At 41.6% G+C, this 18,351-nt stretch overlaps 1 protein-coding gene across 1 annotated transcript in view; it reads right to left on the bottom strand.

The window, feature by feature from the left end:
• The window catches only part of LOC136841683 (visual pigment-like receptor peropsin), a 754,051-nt gene extending 748,900 nt beyond the window's left edge, over nt 1-5,151 (bottom strand). Inside the window, exon 1 of the mRNA XM_067108876.1 lies at nt 4,968-5,151. The gene's annotated coding sequence lies outside the window, so the exon portion shown is untranslated. The remainder of the gene's footprint in view (nt 1-4,967) is intronic.
• Nucleotides 5,152-18,351: the final 13,200 nt, after the last annotated feature.

Genomic DNA, 18,351 nt, shown 5'->3' with positions numbered 1-18,351 from the left:
GTACCATTTATGAAAAGTCATTTCTAGCCCATTTAAAACGTGAAGTCCTAGGTTTACCCGTACGAAAAACAACACGTGCTTCATTGAGATTTTGTATGCAGGAAGTTTTTAAAGCCAAATAGGTTATGTTTTCAATGATGGAGGGGCCGCGGGGGCAACTATGAATATGGCGTTATCGAACTGAATTGAACATAGAATTTAGGCCAAAGGCCAAGCACTGGGACCAGTGGGGTCATTCTGCCCTGAAACGGAAATTGACAGTAAAAGTTTGAAAGTGCAACAGGAGGAAAACCTCGCAGTTGCACTACGAATCAGTTGTTAAGAGGGTGGAAACTAAGATGGAAGAAAGAGAATACGAAAGGAGGTACAGTAAAAGGAACGAAAGGGGTTGCAGCTAGGGGCCGGAGGCACGCTGCAAAGAACCTTAAGTAATACCTACTGTGCACCGCATGAGGTGCATTGACGGCACTCCCCGCCCACCGCCGCCCCCACCGACTTGGGGATGGCGTTATTCTGGAACTGAAGAAAAGTTTTGCTTCCAACATCTGCACATAATTTCGCACCAAACTTTGCTGTGTTTTAGGACACATAATTAATAAGACTTATTTTACTTGTCGGTTTTTTTTTTCTCTCATTTTGTTCAGGTAATTTTGATATATGCTATATTGAATTATTTATTTCAAGGAGCGTATTCTGTGATAATCTTAAACTTTGGTACACTTTAGTAGGATATGGCCTTATGCCAATATTTCATATGCCACTCTTTCATGATGATGGTTTAGGTTTTGCTCTGGCTGATTTTATTTAGCAAGAAATTATTTCATAAGTAAGTAATATTTCCCTGCCCTATTTCAAAGTACTGTACTCTCTTTGCCAAAAAAAAAAATTACAATATTTAGGCAAAAAATCAAACAATAATTGTAAAGTACACTGGTAACGAAAACATAAATTTTTTAACGATTTTAAGACACATGGAGAAGAAGAGATTCATGAGGTGAGTATAAATGCACAGAACCAATATTCAATCCCATAACATCAATTCAACAATAGTCAGACTTAAATAATTCACCAAGAATGTGATAGTGAAATGTAGGAAAATTTATATCATTTCTTTATATAACTTTCCAGATAGCAGCAAGACATTATGTCGTCCTTAAGGGGCATACTCCATCATGAAAGCTCAGACAACAAAGAAGAAGCTCAGCAATTTAATGATAAAAATGGAGAAAGGTAAAGGCTTCAGCAGTCAGGCGCCAAAAGATTCAACAGTCTTCCAAGTACTCAAGCATCTGTGTGAGGTTTGCTAGAACTGGCATCTTAGAACTGTGACAGATACCATTACACTTGTTACTTGAAGAACTCCAAAGACGTATCAAATGAAACAATCAGAAGAGTTGAATCAATGTCTTAGGATGGAATATATTGTTTAAGCAGGGGTAAATTAAACCCTCTAAACATTGATGGTCAGGCTAGAAGGTCTAGGATGTAATAATCAGACTAATGATAGAACTGATATATATATATAATTGATGCTATATCCTTCTTACGCACACTTAGTTTACCATCAACATTCGGAGGTTTAGCATTGATAATTTTGAAAAATGCTGTAAGTAATGCTTCTGATAAGCCCTCAATCAAAGATAGTGTGCATAATTTCCGTGGAATTACTGAAGTTCCATACCGTATAACTGGTCCAGTACAAAAACGGCCCAAGAGATCTAGAGAAAGCCTTTAAAGTCATCAATCTTTAAGAGAGAGTTACTGATATTTCTTAAAGACGTGGACATCAGTAATCTATGCACCATATTTTGCTATGCATAAACTTTATTTTGCCACTGGACAAGACTGTTTCCTCCATACTGCACATGACAGAGTAGTCCATAGGACGCAGGTTTATGAATTAAATAGCACACACGAAGAAGCAGACACACGACTAATATTCCATACGAATTTCGTTACTGAAAATTCTGAAGACCTTCAACCTGTGATTGTTACACGTAGCAATGGCACTGATGTCTTCATCCTTCTTCTTCATAGTGCTTTGCACATCAATGCAACTTTATGGATGGATGTAGGCGTTAATTCTAGAAACACAGACGCATGATCAATATATATCAGAGCTATCAAACGAATTAACTACCCCTATATGTGAAGCTCTACCAAGTTTTCATGCTTTTACAGGCTCTAACTATACAGCATCATTTATGAGGAAAGCAAAATGGAAACCCTTTGAAATTATGAAGAGCAATGAAAGATTCATATCAGCTCTGAGCCAAACTGGTTCTTCAGAAGTTACAGACAAAGATGTTGCAGCTACTATTAAGGGACATGTGTGTGCAATGTATGGACTTCGAAAATTTAATGATGTCAATGAAGCGAGCTTGCATCTCTTTCGCAAAATGTATGCCCCCAAAGAAAAACTCTGATCCTCTTCATAAGATTACGTCATCTGACCCTTGCTGTCTTCCTCCCCCAACAAAGTTCTGCACCAAAAACTGCTTAGAACAAATTACATTTCTTTTCTTTGGAAAAAAAATGCTAGAAAAGGTAACCCAATAGATTTTGAACCGATCGGACATGGATGGAAAATCAAAAATGACAAACTTGTTGTGACTTGGTATGAAGGAGAGCAGGTGCCCAGAGATTTTATTGTCACAAACCCTATCACCCTTGAAGAATCATATGATGATGACAATGACTTGGATAAATGTAGTTATTCTTCTGATGAAGATACTGAGACAGAGGATGTATAAGTGGTCTTAAATTTTTCTATTTTTCTCATTCTTTGTAACTTGAGTGCTCATGTTTACCGTGTTTTGACTAAGGGTAATCTAGCGAACAGCTCTTTATTTTTCAATGTATTAACTCCAGTGTATACCAAATGAAAGTCCTTTTTCTTTAGATGAATTGTACAGCAGTGAATACTGAAAGTATTCTGGGTAAAATCTTTTACTCATTTCATGTACAGTTGAATCTAGATATCTGCATATTTTATAACATATATATTTACCTATATGTGTATGACACTCGATGAGACGATATTTTACTTTTCATAAGAGGAAATAATCACACCAAAATGGCTGTGGCTAGCAATTAGCCTTGACTGACATGTTATTATGACTTTCTTCCTTTTATTGTTTTATATATTGTAAATATGCATAGAATAGATTAACAAATACGATGGATATAACACTTTATTAATTCACATGGTATATTTATACAGGGTCACATTTTTTCCTTTAAATCAAGGAAATGTAGACATTATTTCATATATAGTGAGATTCTTTGACTTGAATTATATTTTTGTTTCTTTGACTTGAATTATATTTGTGTATCTTGTACACAAATTTAAGACGTGTAAGATTATCTGGGATAATGATAACAGACTTGAAAAGAATTTTTAATTTTGCTCCTAGAGAAGGCCACATCACAGCCACAAGTCAAGTTCTTGTACTGAAGATTTAGATGTCTCCACATCATCTTTATCATTTAAATTCTATGTTTTTAACTTAAAAACTTTCTAAGTATGAACTCTCTTTGAAACAAGTACTTTTATAAGGGTTTAACTATATGTTCATGGTCTGAATTGCGTAAATATGAAATTATTTATAAATGTTTTTTTGAGGGGACCTCGACATTTTGACCTCTCATGACCTATATATGAGGTTGATTTACAAAATAAAGTTACTTACGAATTTCTGTTTGTTTATCAACATTTTGATACGCAGGTAACTGTTAAGCGATCATTATTAACGACGATATTACCATTAAAATGTGACGTACCTTCATATTGTTTACTAGTTTCAAGAGTTGCATTTTTGAGAAAAGGGCTTAATAAAACCTCAACCCACCACTGCCAATCTTTAAGAGTTGCAGTTTTGAATGCCCCATGGTAAGACCTTTCAAAAAATACCTATTAAAAATCTGGTCATCTCCAGCAAATAAATGGCCCCTGGCTCTTTGACTATACAGTTTTATGCCAAAATAGTTTTGCTCTTGAATACTTTAAACGGGCATTTTGACGTACCCTGATTATATGCACACTCAAGAGTAAAGCAGTCGCGTGAGATCTTGCGAACCTGATTTCCTGTCGTCTAGCATATTCCACGAATACATGATGCATGTATGGTGGCAAAGCTTTGCTTCCCATGAAGGGAGGTTGGATGAGTTTAATGGAGTTCAAGAGCACATAATCTTGTACGGTTTTGCATCTTGCTTCGAATTTACCCACAGCAGCCGACAGCGGCAGCAAAAGTACTCTCATGTTCATCTTACAGCCAGATCCTTCGTTTGGGCGGGAAAGATGTCGGACATCTATCCAATACGTTCTCAATTAACGGCCACATAACTTAAAAGAAATATTCTCCTTTAGTTACTTTGCTGCGCAGCAAGTTACCAGTTTTATATATGCTAGGCCTAGTCTTTTAAACCAGATTACGGAAATTGGCTATTTAGTCTATGCATGATGTTCTGATAAACTTATTTGCGAAATGGAAAGTATTTAATATATGGTTAAATGCATATTCGACAGCTGACTGCTCCCTCACGTAAAACATCGCCCGTTCACGGAATTTTCTCCCAAAAATCACAGTACCTTATAATTTCATTCACACTTTTATTTGATAGTTGACTGCAGTTACGTGCAGGTTAAACTCAAACACAGGATAGGTTAGGCCTAGGTTACTTGAAACCTGGCAGCTTGACCAGCAGAACCTCTCCAGTAAATTTATGCACTGTTTTCCCGGTGTCGTCTATTTAACTGTTATCAATAAATTACATACTTAATATGAGTGAACAGTGCCACAATAAATTACATACTTAAAACGAGTGAACAGTGCCACAATAAATTAAATAATTATAACGAGTGAGCAGTGTCATACACCAAAAATACAAGTAGTGAGTTTTCTTAGCCTAGAAACTTTACACGATTCTGCGTGTAAATTGAGTTTACAGGATTCTTTCCTTACCTTGATGCAGACGCCGGACAGGTCCCTCGGACTAACAATGAAATCAGGCACAATTAATAAACCACTACGATCTGGTGAAATTGACAATCAACGACAAGAGACGAGACGAGACGTGCCGTCTTGTCACTTCAACAGCGCACTTGATGTATACTATTACCCAACGGAGGGAACCGCCGAAGTAGATGCCAGTTAGCCTATTATCAAATTACTGTTTGCTTCCCTTGAACTCTTATTTTTTCTCTTTCGTTGTGACAGTTATATAAAGAGAGTATGTTGTATCGTAATGGCGAAACCGTATCCTTGCATAGTGTGATTTTTTTTTGTAGGAACTATAAAAACTACCTACCTACTATCAAATGAGCTGTGATTGTCTGCCATGATCAACGAACGGGACATGCATATATAAAATAAAATCACGCTGTTGACAAGTTTATCTACCCCTCTCTCTCTATCTGTAAGCCTGTCACGTTTTCATGACCATTCTGTCAATTCAGCAAATAAAGACAGATAGTCATAAATCTGATCAGTCTTATGGCATTACGTAACTGCCGCCTCCGTTGCTCTTCCCTCTCGAGAGATAAGGGAAGTCGTACAATTGGCGCCAATCTCGGAATTTCGGAAGCACTAAAGATGTATGCTGAATTAAGGAGGCAAGTAGGGGACGTTACTATTTATAATGTGGATACAAAATAGAAATCCTATATACTAAGTGAAATAAACAGACCAAATTAATGGCAAAAAAATAAAAATTAACTGAAAATAAATTAATAAATAAGAGCAACCTAGAAACATCCGCTTCACAAAAGTTAGCAAAATAAAGGAAATGTTATGTGACTGAATATACCGTCAAGGTAACGAACTCAAATCCAAGCCTGTACAGTACATTCACCTCTGCATAAGAAATTTAAAGTTTCGCTTAAATGACCCTGCATCCATTCAGCATCAAGGATGCTCCATCAACCTTACTATAATGATCAATAAACTTGTTGAAAGAGGAGACCCTTTACTGCTTCACTCCCAAAACCAGGTTTTTTTTATATGCAAATATAGGATGCGGTGGCAGTTACAAAGAAAAAAAATGACAAGAGGTAACATTTTCCATTTTTGTAAACGAAAAGGAAGCTTTGCATGGTTTTAGCCAAAAGAATTGCATTGGTATTTAGACTGCATTTGTGAAACGGAAAATCTAAACCTACTTCAAGCGTGGTAGCTGTAAAAGAATGAAAACACCTGGATGTACATCACAGTTGCAGTTGGGTAAAATGTGTCAATAACGTGTTAAAGATCCAAGGATCTTGCAATTATCAATTATGAATTATACAAACTTATCTTGGTGTAACTAGTAATGAAGAAGGTAAAAGTTCCCATATGGTTTCAGTGATCAAGAACTGGCCGGTGTGTTTCATCAATTTTTCAGAAAAATAATTGGGAATATAACTGTCACTTTTATTGAATTGCCAAATCAGTTTAGTATTGAGCCTGACACCAGTGTAAGGTCATAGAGATTTAATAGAGTAAATATTGATGCTGTCATTAGGATTAAGAAAGGCAAAGAAAACAAACCGTGCAATTGATGCGATACTAGTAGCCTATCTGAATTTGTTGGAGTGGAAAATTTATTATGCCTTACTTATATAAATGCCAGTATTTCAGAGTGCAAGCTCCTTGCACATATGAGAAAGTGGTTATTATTAAACCAGTTTAAAGGTGCACTTGGTTATCAGAGTTTAAGTTTAAACAGACCTGTTTCAAACTTATCATTCATGTCCAAAATGATAGGAGGTGATTCTTGAACAATTAATTATTCTCCCAGATAGGGTAAATGTTTTGCCAGGTAGTCAGTCTGCTTATAGTCAACGGAGACTGCGGTATGCTCTATTGTATGCTGCATGATCTATTTGAAATAGATAATATATACAGCTGTGTACAAACTTCTAAAATGATTTACAGTCCAACGGATTTTTTTTTTTATGAAACCGTCGAGTACCTCAAAGACTGTCTGCGTAACAGAAAATACTGTTTACAGATAGGACACTCATACTCACCTTATGAAACACTGTGAAAAGGAGTACCCTAAGGAAGTGTAAGGTCTAGTCCTATTTTGTGTGTATACTCTAGATCGTCAGATATTCTACAGAGACATGGGGTAAAGCTCAAACTATTTGTGGAGGACACCCAGTCTTACTTCTTCATCAACGACATCGAAGATACAATGAGAAACTAATGTTGTTCTTATCGGTGATAAGGGATGGAAAGCATTTAAGCAGCCAAGACTAAGTGAAAATAAAGCTGAATTTATGCTGATGGAAAAGAAAATTTACTTAAGAAACCATGTCGATATTCAGCTGCTAAATATAAATAATAATCCAGTTCTGACTGATGACGATTAAAAAATACCTCGATGAATGTGATTAATTGTTTCATGAATAGAGTGGACTGTTGCAGCTCTATTTATCATAGTCTAAGATACAACTTAGGAAGCTGCGCAATATGTCAAATAGAGCAGCAAGATTATTAAAAGGTGCTGCACCTCTGGATAGGCTTGCTCCTATATCGTTTGAGTTGTATTGGTTGCCTGTCATAGCATGAATAATGTTTTAAATATGTGCAATGATTCATCAATCTATCAAGGCCAGATGTCAAAATATTTGAAAGATTTGCTGTAGATAATATAACCAATGAATGGAATCAACGCAAGGCTAGCCACAGATAGTTTCAAGTTATCTAAGCCAAGATTGCCCTCGAATGTTGGTTTTACAGCCTTCAAATTTTCAGAACCAGGATTGTACAATAAGCCCCCACATGATATCAGGAGGACTGGAAATATCAAGTCTTTCAATAAAATTTTGAAAACTTTTTTTTTCTGAGGGTTATGATGGTGTAGACGGTGGATTGGGATCAATAAAAAAGAACCTCACCGTTATTGTAACAGTAAGATTCATTGCAACTATAAGTTTGAATCTGTTTTTCTCTAAATGCTCATTGTATACAGCAAAAGGGTGTGTGCTGGTGTAAGAAAATTCACTTCTAAAGACAAAGCATTTGTTGCAGGCGTTGCAAGTTCGTTTTCCTTCCCATATAACGTAAAACATTATATTATCCTCATCCATCCCTGTTATGAGATTTGCTCTCCAGCTTGCGATTCTTGATCTTTTGTTCCTATTTTCAGTGGGATCAAAGCAGAGACAATTTGTCCAGTTAACGACCCAATCTTTACTTCTATGGATCCTCTTTAGTTCATCTGTATAGTGGACACATCGTTTTATGCAGGTACTGTTTTGGCCATTGCTCTCATAAGCTTAAGGAGAGTTCTTCTTAGGTGGATTCGTAATATCTGTTAGGCAACCTCTTCACACACTATCTAGACAGTATTTTTCACTGGGGCACATAGTTTCACCTCCGTTTTTACCCTTCAGTTGCACAGCATCTTATTAGTTAACTGTACAGTCCTATCACTCTTCCCTTCAGCAGTATGAATATGCTCTTTTATTCTGAACTATCACATTTCATACCACCCATTTTCCATTGCCTTAATTACAGCGTTCATGGCCTGAATCCCAGTAATGGCTTAGTCAAGAAATACCATTCATCCTTCTTGTACCGAGCTTTGACGTTCTCTTCTTTTTATATTAAAAAATGTCCCGTAGTATGAAAAATGATTTGATGGAAAAGAAAAACGAAGCATCTAAAAGAAAAACATAAAGGGCATCGATTAATGCTCTGCTGTCACCTTCATGCGTCATGTTTTGAGAGTGCCAGAGAAATACACCTGTCAAGTTTACTTTTGAGAATGTCAGAGAGGGAGGTTTTAATGAGCCAGGAAAGCACATACCTAGCAAATTTGTTCCCCCTCCTGCTCCCTATAATGAATAGAAGGTCATTTCAAATACTTCATTTTCAATTAATTTATTTTTTTCACTGGGTCGGGGTGCTAATTCAAAGCCATCTTGACTAGAAAAATCCAGAGTATGTCCAGAATGAGCAATAGCCATTCAAAGATCTGTCAAGTTGTTCATTTGTAAAATTGGCAAAAGGGCAGATCTTTAAACGCCACGCCAGAGAGGCCTCTTCGTGCTTGGTAGAGTATAGCTTACGAATAAAGCCGTTGAAAGGAACTGAGGACCCAAGAAGACTGAAGTGTTTAAGGACGACAACGAATGCGATGTGAATGGTCGCAGTGGGTTTCTAGCCCATGGTCTAGCCCGTACCGTGACTCTCAAGCTGCGCATAGCATTATTTTCTTTTTCTTCTTCTTCATCTTATTATTATTATTATTATTATTATTATTATTATTACATACATTGTGTCATTTTAGTTGATATTCAAGTAACCTGCCTACTAGAATAACTATAATTCAAGATTAGAAAGAAGGATATCATCTACAGTAGATTTTCTGGAGAGGCTGGAATGCAGGAATTTACTCTTGGAAAACATTCAGTTCAGTTACAATTGATTGTGTCGGGAATGTCCTTGACAGACATCACTGTATATTCGTTGTGCCGATAGACTGCACGATCAACCAACGAACTACGAAAGTGACTTAGCCCTCATGCAAGGACAAATGAGTCACGTATCAGGTTTTTCAATTTATTTACAAAAACAAAACCATCTCAACCATCACCCTTACATAACAATCACACAAACCCCCAAAAAACGTACTAACAAACTTACAATCTCCACATGTGCAACACGAAACACGTGGGCTACATAACTGCCCTCAACCTCAAAGAAATCACTGGAACCCAACCACAGCTAACACAACACCACCACAGTACACAAACGCCTAAACAGTTACTCATACCCAATCACTCTCGCTACAGTTACATAGGAGCACTCACAGTTGCTAACCTTACACAAACCTTCAGGAGCCCAACCCACACGTCTGTCAAGCCCTGTACACACTATGCACCATGATGCGCGCAGTGTTGAACGGATGTGTTGAAAAACCACTTTTTCAACACAAAGCCGCATCACCAGCGTGTTGATGGGCTAGACCGATTTCAAGTGTCTGCTCAGTGTTGCAGCAGCAGTCAGAGGGGGAGGATGTCCACTCAACTCCAGTGCCGATGGCCCACTCGCCACCACCCGCCAAACCTCTTGAATGGACAAGGACTAGCACTCTACACTGTTGTATTTTCCAGCTTTAAATTGAGTGTTTGGTGGCTGGGATGCTTAGGAAGATATATATATATATATATATACATATATATATATATATATATATATATATCTTCTTCGTTTAACGTGCTTTTTCCCATTTTTCATATGGGGTACACATGATGCCTTCTATTGAAGGACTTTGATTTGGCGTTGGGGTAGGCCGTAGCCTCGATCGGCTGCCCTGCCTGACATCACTTAGACCCCGGTAGCACATGTGTATATGTATCGTGCCAAATCCCCAGCTCCCTTTCCCTAGCAGCGGAGACGTGAGTGGTTTAGGCCGACAGTTCGAGACATGTAAGGCATCTGTTATGTTTTTAGAAGATGTTGGAGTGGCTTTGTTTGTGTGTGTATTAGTCTGTAACACCCATTTGCTTTCAGCAAACCTATCCGTTGATTACATACATAATCCCGGGGTGTCTACACAGATAGCAAAGTGTCCGCCCTCTGACTGGCCAGCTGCGGTTTGAACCCGTGACACAGACTTCTTATGAAGTCCGAGTCGCTGCTCTACCGACTGAGCCATCGAAGCTCTATATATATATATATATATATATATATATATATATATATATATATATATATATATATATATATATATATATATATATATATATATATATATATATATATATATATATATATATATATATATATACTATATATATATATATATATATATATATATATATAGATGTTTGATATAATATATGTGGCTAAAGCATTACAATACACAGTAGATGTTTGAGTAATTAGTGTGGCTAAAGTCATTTTGAAGAACCTTGACAAGGAAGGGCAAAAGGAATATTTGCCTCTCCCTTAATCCATTAATCGCGCTCTTCTCGAACCTGTGATGCTTTACTGTCAAATCTGGCCGGAGAACAAGTGAGCAGTGTTGCAGTACAGTTTGGCCGCTAGTAATTTTTTCAACACCACTACTGCATCACGTGGCTGATACATGATGCATAGTGTGTACGGGCCTTCAAGAATAGGACAGGAAGAACGACAAGGGTGAGACTATCGCACGACAGTCTCACTTCCCTCTCCAGGCGGTTGCTAATTGGGTTCATTTATTTTTACGTACTTGGGTTTAAGGACCTCAAACTTACAATAAACCACTCAAACAAGTAATAAGACGAAACATGACGTTGCATACTGCGGCCCGTACATGCATTTCAGCAAAACGTGCTATAATAGTTGTGTTTATGATGTGCCTTGTCAAGTAAGTTCCCACCATTCTGTCAGCCTCGTAGAATCGGCGGGAGTTTGAAGCGAAAAAATCCTGTGCACTGAATTTTTTCGCGACAGATTTCATTACGTGATGCTAAAAGTCTCTCTTTAGCTCCCTCTCAGTTTTGAAAGCGAATGATCTAGCATTGCAATCATCGTTACTTATTGCACAATACAAGCCACTGAAAATGGTCAAATCCCATTTGTACAACGTAACTGGCAATTGCTAAAAGGAATAATACTAGTGCCAACCAATAATACTACTGCGTATTTATGTTGCCAAAATTATGACGTTGCAAGTGGATTTAATACGAGGAATATTTCAGAATCTTGTGAGTGTGCATATTTGCACTCCACTTATGCCTTCCCCAACCGCTGTGGGTGGCGCCACTTATTACCATTCTGGTTTCCAGCATGTACGAACTGTGTATGGCGATGTGCCGCCGGCGTCCAGCTTTTCTTGGTGGTCACTGCGCGAGGTTTACTCTTGTGGTTGTGTCGTAATTTGTTTGATTCTGGTATGATTAATATTTTGTTTTTATATATCTATAATAAATTGTTAATGCATTTCTTATTTTCGTAACCAAAACCCAATGTCCCTGTGCTCTTATTTTATGTATAATTCTGTGTAGGCTATACGAGGAATGGTACTATCACCAAGTTCATAAGTACATTACCTAATATATATTGTATACATGAATTATATTTACCCTTTTATGACATTTCAGTTAGACAAACAATTTTCTAATGGTAAAAAAATTAGATTCAGACTGATTTAAGATAATGAGAAACGAAATACTAAGAGCAGCCACGAAAAATGAATGTTCTCCATTTTAATATAGGGCTGAGTGAATTGTTTATTTAGATGGCGTTGCTACTTGAAGGTTGTCCATAATTGATAGAAACTCACTAAATCGTGGCAACGAAAATGTGATCGAAGGACTGGAGGCAGTTAATGGCTACAATTTATTTCCTCTAGAGCAATGCAAGAATAGTAAGTTAAAGAATTCATCTTGTAAACCTGAAGCAGAAATTTTAAAAATTAATGATTATCCACAAAACTAGCAACAAAAGGCTGATATTCTTTTACCCAGTTAAATGAACTGAATTTTGGAAATTTACTTGAAACATTTAAATATGTATGCTTCCCATTAGAGAGTTGCTGTCAGAAATACTTTTACATTGACAACGTCAGCCAGAACAGTTAAAATGTTCCCATATCAAAGGCCCATTTGCTGAAATTTTTTGTTATAAATTAATTGTCAGAATTTTGCCATAGTGTTAGCCACAAGTAATTATGCATGTACGTAAGTAAATGGATTACTGCACCAAGAAAGACAATCGTCGGCGAAACCTTAGTAATGCCAGATAGGCTAAAAACGTGCGCTTATCAAGTCCTTGAAAGACATCTGACAAGTACGTTGTGATAATTACCATATCCCGTCAGTGCACCTCATTCGGTGCACAAATCTTGAAAAAAATCTGGTATATCCTCAAAATTATATCAGAATAGTGAATTGTAGAAGCATTAATCTATTAATGTTAAATCCTTTTTTACTCTCCTACAAGCTAAGTTAGTCGCCAAAAATCAAGCAAATTTGGAAACATTACTTTGAGACCCTCATTATAATGACCAAAACAAAATGACAGAGACTAGCAAGTATAGTCATCAACGTACCGCTCTTTTGGCATATTTTCATACTACTATATCCTTTTTGTTAGCTCTCTGCTTTACAAATGTCAAGAGCCTAGAATTCCATACTTGTAGGTCTTTATTCTGTTTACCTTAAGTGTACCATAGCGTAAAGTCCCCACTCAACGCATTCGCTGTAGAGAACATCCCGTTTTCTGCGGTGCCTTTCCACTACCTAAGGTCGATCGGAATATATATTTATCATCATAATTGTAAACTGTGTATATTTTGTCTTTCTAAGCAATCATGTATTATGTACAAGTAACAAGTTATTTATTTCGTATGTCAGACATTGTTTATCACTATGCTCTCTGTATGAACCTGTCCTGTTTTTTAAGGAACTAGTTTGACCTCAGGTCACCTGTAAATCTTTGTACCAGCGGTCTCTGCAAACTACTCAGACGTCCGCATCCCGCTTTATAAGCAGCTAGTTTTCATCAATAAATCAGCAGTACTTGTCATCTGCTCATTATTTCGCACCTCTCTCACAGTGGTGACCTCTGGAGTGGTTCCCGGAAGCCATTAACGGACCCAAACGGCGACTAAGTCTTGGCCCAATGAACCTAATCCATGCCCCTAACAGACTAACCATGGGTCTCTAACAAAGCGTTCGGGCGTTAACCAACTCTCGTCGGTAGGTTGCCAACATCATTAGCGGACCCACATGGCATGCTTCCCCAGTGTGTATTGGCGTGATGTTCCCACACACTCCAAGTGAGAGCGTGAAGAGAGCATGGATGGACACATTCCCAAACACATACAAATTACCGCGAACCTCTCGGAGGCAGACATCTCCCTCTCGCAACCCACCTCCGCGAGCACCTCCACACTGGTACCGCCACCCCACATGATGGCCCCCCTGACGGACCAACCAAAGACAGCCCTTAACATAAGGCTGCTGCCATTCACCAGGGAGAAAGCAGCATCTTGGTTCTACAGGGTCGATGGGCAATTCAGAATAGCAGGCCTGACTGACGAGGAGTTGAAGGCGGAAATCGCCATTAACGCCCTCCCGGAGGAGACTTATAAGAAGATAGCCCTTTGGTTGATGATGACGTCAGTCCCCGCCACCTTCCAAGAGAGAGCTGCCTGTGCCCTCGACCTTGCCCTCAACCCCCGGCAGGAGGGAAACCTCTTGGAAGTGTGGCACGCCTTCCAGGACCTCCTCCTCCCCCCTGAGACTGACAGCAGCAGCAGGTGCAAGGAAGTCAGTCTGTCGAGGGAGATCTTCCTGCGGCAGCTACTGCCGGAAGTCAGTGGGCAGATCACAGATGCGTACACCCTGCTGGTTGAGGACCTGATCAGGTTGGCGCAGCAGCTGATGGTCCCCACAAAGGCGGCCAAGCGGGCGACCACGCCCTCACACTCCGCCAACTGCCTCCTGCCGGAGGACCCCACCACGGAACCCATCAACTCCATTGAACAGAAAAGGCCATCCCACCAGCAGAAGAGGGAAGGGCTGGGGCTATGCTACTTCCACCAGAGGTTCAGGAGAGCGGCCTGGAGGTGCGAACCCCCCTGCCCTTTCTTCCCTTCAAAAAAATGGAGGAGGCGGCAGCCAACACCACAGGTTGCCGTGGCAGCAACAGCAAAAATACCCAGGGACCCCTTACCGGTAGGGTTCTACATCCGTGATGCGATCTCCGGCAGGATGATGTTTGTCAACACTGGAGCCATGCATTCAGTGTTTCCACCTTCAGGAGAGGACCGCAGATGACCGCCGGACCCGACTACCTGCCTGATGACCACAAATGGGTCCCCTATCCTCTCCTAAGGCACCAAGCTCCTGTCGATCTCCACCCTTGGCTGGAGGTACAGCTGGGAGTTCATCATCATGGATGTCAGGACTCCACTCCTGGGGGCGGATTTCCTCACCCACTTCAGTCTGGCAGTCGACATCGGCCGCAAACGCCTACTGGACACCCAGTCCTGCCAGTCCCAGCCCTTGTCGCCCGCCCCGCCCCGCCATCTGTTCCATCAGGCCCCACAAGTATGGTTCCCTCCTGAAGGAGTTCCTGGAGGTCTTCAAACCCGAGCTCTGCCAGATGCCCGGGACTCCTGCCAAACACAGGATATACCACCATATCAAGACAAAGGGGCCCCCGACGCACGCAAAGTTCCGACGGCTTCCCCCGCAGTGCCTTCAGGAGGTTAAAAAGCCTTCGCAGAGATGGAGAGGATGGGCATATGCAAAAAGGCTCCAAGCCCGTGGGCTTCTCCTCTTCACATGGTGCAGAAAGCAGACAGCACCTGGAGGCCCTGAGGTGACTACAGGCAGCTGAACCTGACAACAGAACTGGACCACTAGCCCCTGCCGAACATGCAGGACCTGACGGCCTCTTTCCACGGAGCCAGGATACTCTCCAAAATGGACCTGCTAAAATCTTATTTTCAGGTCCCAGTAGCTATGGAGGACATCCCCAAAACCGCCATCATTACGCCCTTCAGGTCCTACATCTTTGCCTTCTCCACCTTTGGTCTGAGGAACGCAGGGGCGACCTTCCAGAGGTTGATGGACAGCATCCTGGGGGGCCTGGACTTTTGCATCTGCTACATCGACGATATCCTAATCTTTTCCAGATCTCGGGAGGAACACCTGCGACACATCCGGAAGATCCTGCAGCGCCTGCAGGAGAGTGGCCTCATCATCAGGTTTGACAAATGCACCTTCGGCATTGAGAAGGTGGAGTTCCTGGGGCACAAGATATCCCCGGAGGGCGTCTGCCCAATGTTGTCGAAGGTCGAAGCCGTCGAGAAGTTCCTAACCCCTACCTCCATCAGGGCCATACAAGAATTCCTCAGGATGGTCAACTACTACAGAAGATTCACCCCGGGGATTGCTCACACCATGGCCCCCCTGACGGAGGTCCTGAAGGGACGTCCAAAGACCTTAGTGTGGGACCCCGACCAGCAGAAGGCTTCCCTTCTGACAAAGGCTTCCCTCACCAAAGCAACATCTTTAGCCCACCAGGACCCCAGGGCTCCCCTCCAACTAATGAAGGATGCCAGCAGCTTCGCCTGTGGAGCAGTTCTGGAACACGTCATCAGAGGGACCCCTCAGCCCATTGCCTTCTTCAGTAGGAGGCTAAACCCCGCCAAGTCCTGCTACAGCACCTTTGACCGAGAACACCTCACAGCATACCAGGTGGTACAGCACTTCAAGTTCCTCCTGGAGGGGATGCCCTTCACAATTTGGACCGACCACCAGCTGCTGGCTCATGCCTTCATGAAGCTGGGTGACGCATGGTCCTCTAGACAGCAGCGGCACCTCGCAGCCATCGCAGAGTTCACCGGCACCATCAAATACCTCCCCGGCAGGAAGAACTCGATAGCCAACGCCCTCTCGAGGATCAAGATCGATTCCATACAGCTCAGGATCAATTACGAGGACCTCGCCTGCGAACAAGCTGCTGACCCTGAGATCCCAGCCTACTGTACAGCTGTCATGCCGCTGAAATGAAAGGACATGCCCTTCGGCTCAGGAGGATCAACATTACTGAGCGATGTCAGTACCGGACGCCCCCGGCCCCTGGTACCCGCCTCTAGACGTCGACTGGTTTTCAACATCATCCATGGCCTATCCCACCCCTCCGGAAGGACAACAGCCAGACTGCTGACAGAGAAGTTCGTCTGGCATGGCATACAGAAAGATGTGATGGCCTGGGCAAGACAATGTATGCAGTGTCAGAGAAGTAAAGTGGGGCAGCACACCAAATCGGGAGTGGGCGAATTCCCCTAGCCAAAGAGACGCTTTGGGCACATCCACGTCGACATAGTAGGACCTCTTCCCCCATCAGGAGCCAGATACCTACTGACAGTCGACTGCTCCACCAGGTGGCCCAAAGCTACGCCCATGGAAGAAGCCACCTCCAGTGCATGTGCGGAAGCCCTCCTCTCCAGCTGACTCAGCTGGTTCGGTGTCCCAGACAACATAACGACAGACAACGGACCTGCTTTCCTGTCCGCACTGTGGACCGCCCTGGCATGTCTAATGGGGACCACTCACCACATCACCACCACCTACAACCCTTCAGCCAACGGAATGGTGGAAAGGTTCCACAGGTCTCTGAAGGCATCCCTCATGGCTCGTTGCTCCTCTGAAAACTGGAAGTACCAACTGCTCTGGGTCCTCCTCGGGTTGAGGACCACCCCCAGAGCCAACGGCAAGACGGGGAGACTCTGGTAGTCCCAGGGGAACTCATCGCAGAGAACAGGGATGACATAGGAATGTAGAGGCTCTGAGACAGAGTTGGAAAGTTCGCCCCCTGCCAAAAGACATTCACCAACAGGACGTCCCACTTCATGCCCCCCGGGTTGTACTCCTCCACCCACGTCTTCGTCAGGGATGACGCCATACACCCACCCTTGACTAGGCCCTACAGGGGATCTTTCCTTGTACTGGAAAGGAACTGGGCGGGAAGACTGGGTGCCAATAGATTGTCTCAAACCCACATTCCTGGAGGGGGGCAACGAAGGCATACCCCCAAGATCTCCTGCAGGATACATCAGCCTCAGACAACCCCGGTCGCAGGAAGAAGATGAGGGCATCCCTGGAAAACCCAGAGACCTGACAGAAAGGCACCCCAGCAAACCACTGCAGAGAACATAGGGGAAGGCGACCACCCTCTCCAGTTGACATCAAGAAAGAGAGGGCCCCTTCGTCACCCCAGCAGATACCTGGTTTAATCAGACGTTACCTCCGTCGGAGGGGGGGGAGGTTTGGAGTATTGTGAAGTCCTCGCTCAACGCGTTCTCTGTGGAGAACATCCCGTTTTCTGCGGTGCCTTTCCACGACCTAAGGTCGATTGGAATATATATTTATCATCATAATTGTAAACTGTGTATATGTTGTCTTTCTAAGCAATCATGTATTATGTACGTACAAGTAACAAGTTATTTATTTCGTATGTCAGACATTGTTTATCACTATGTTCTCTGTATGAACCTGTTCTGTTTTTTAAGGAACTAGGTTGACCTCAGGTCACCTGTAAATCTTTGTACCAGCGGTCTTTGCGAACTACGCAGACGTCCGCATCCCGTTTTATAAGCAGCTAGCTTTCATCAATAAATTTACGGGCTGCTCTAGGAGCAAGAGCCCGTGCTGGCACAAGGCCAGCTAAATCTGAAACAACAACATTAATAAATCATCAGTACTTGTCTTCCTGCTCATTATTTCACACCTCTCTCACAATAGTATACGCAAGCATAGGTTACCATCTTTTTCCAGATTTAAATAATTCAGATTTAGTTAAAGCTTAATTATCTGAACAGTAAGATGATAGTTTCCTTCAAATAAATTTT

This window comes from Macrobrachium rosenbergii, chromosome 9, assembly GCF_040412425.1.
Source record: "Macrobrachium rosenbergii isolate ZJJX-2024 chromosome 9, ASM4041242v1, whole genome shotgun sequence".
Classification (NCBI taxonomy): Eukaryota; Metazoa; Arthropoda; class Malacostraca; order Decapoda; family Palaemonidae; genus Macrobrachium; species Macrobrachium rosenbergii.
The sequence above is the reverse complement of the archived record's forward strand: the minus strand, read 5'-3'. Positions and strand labels throughout refer to the sequence as shown.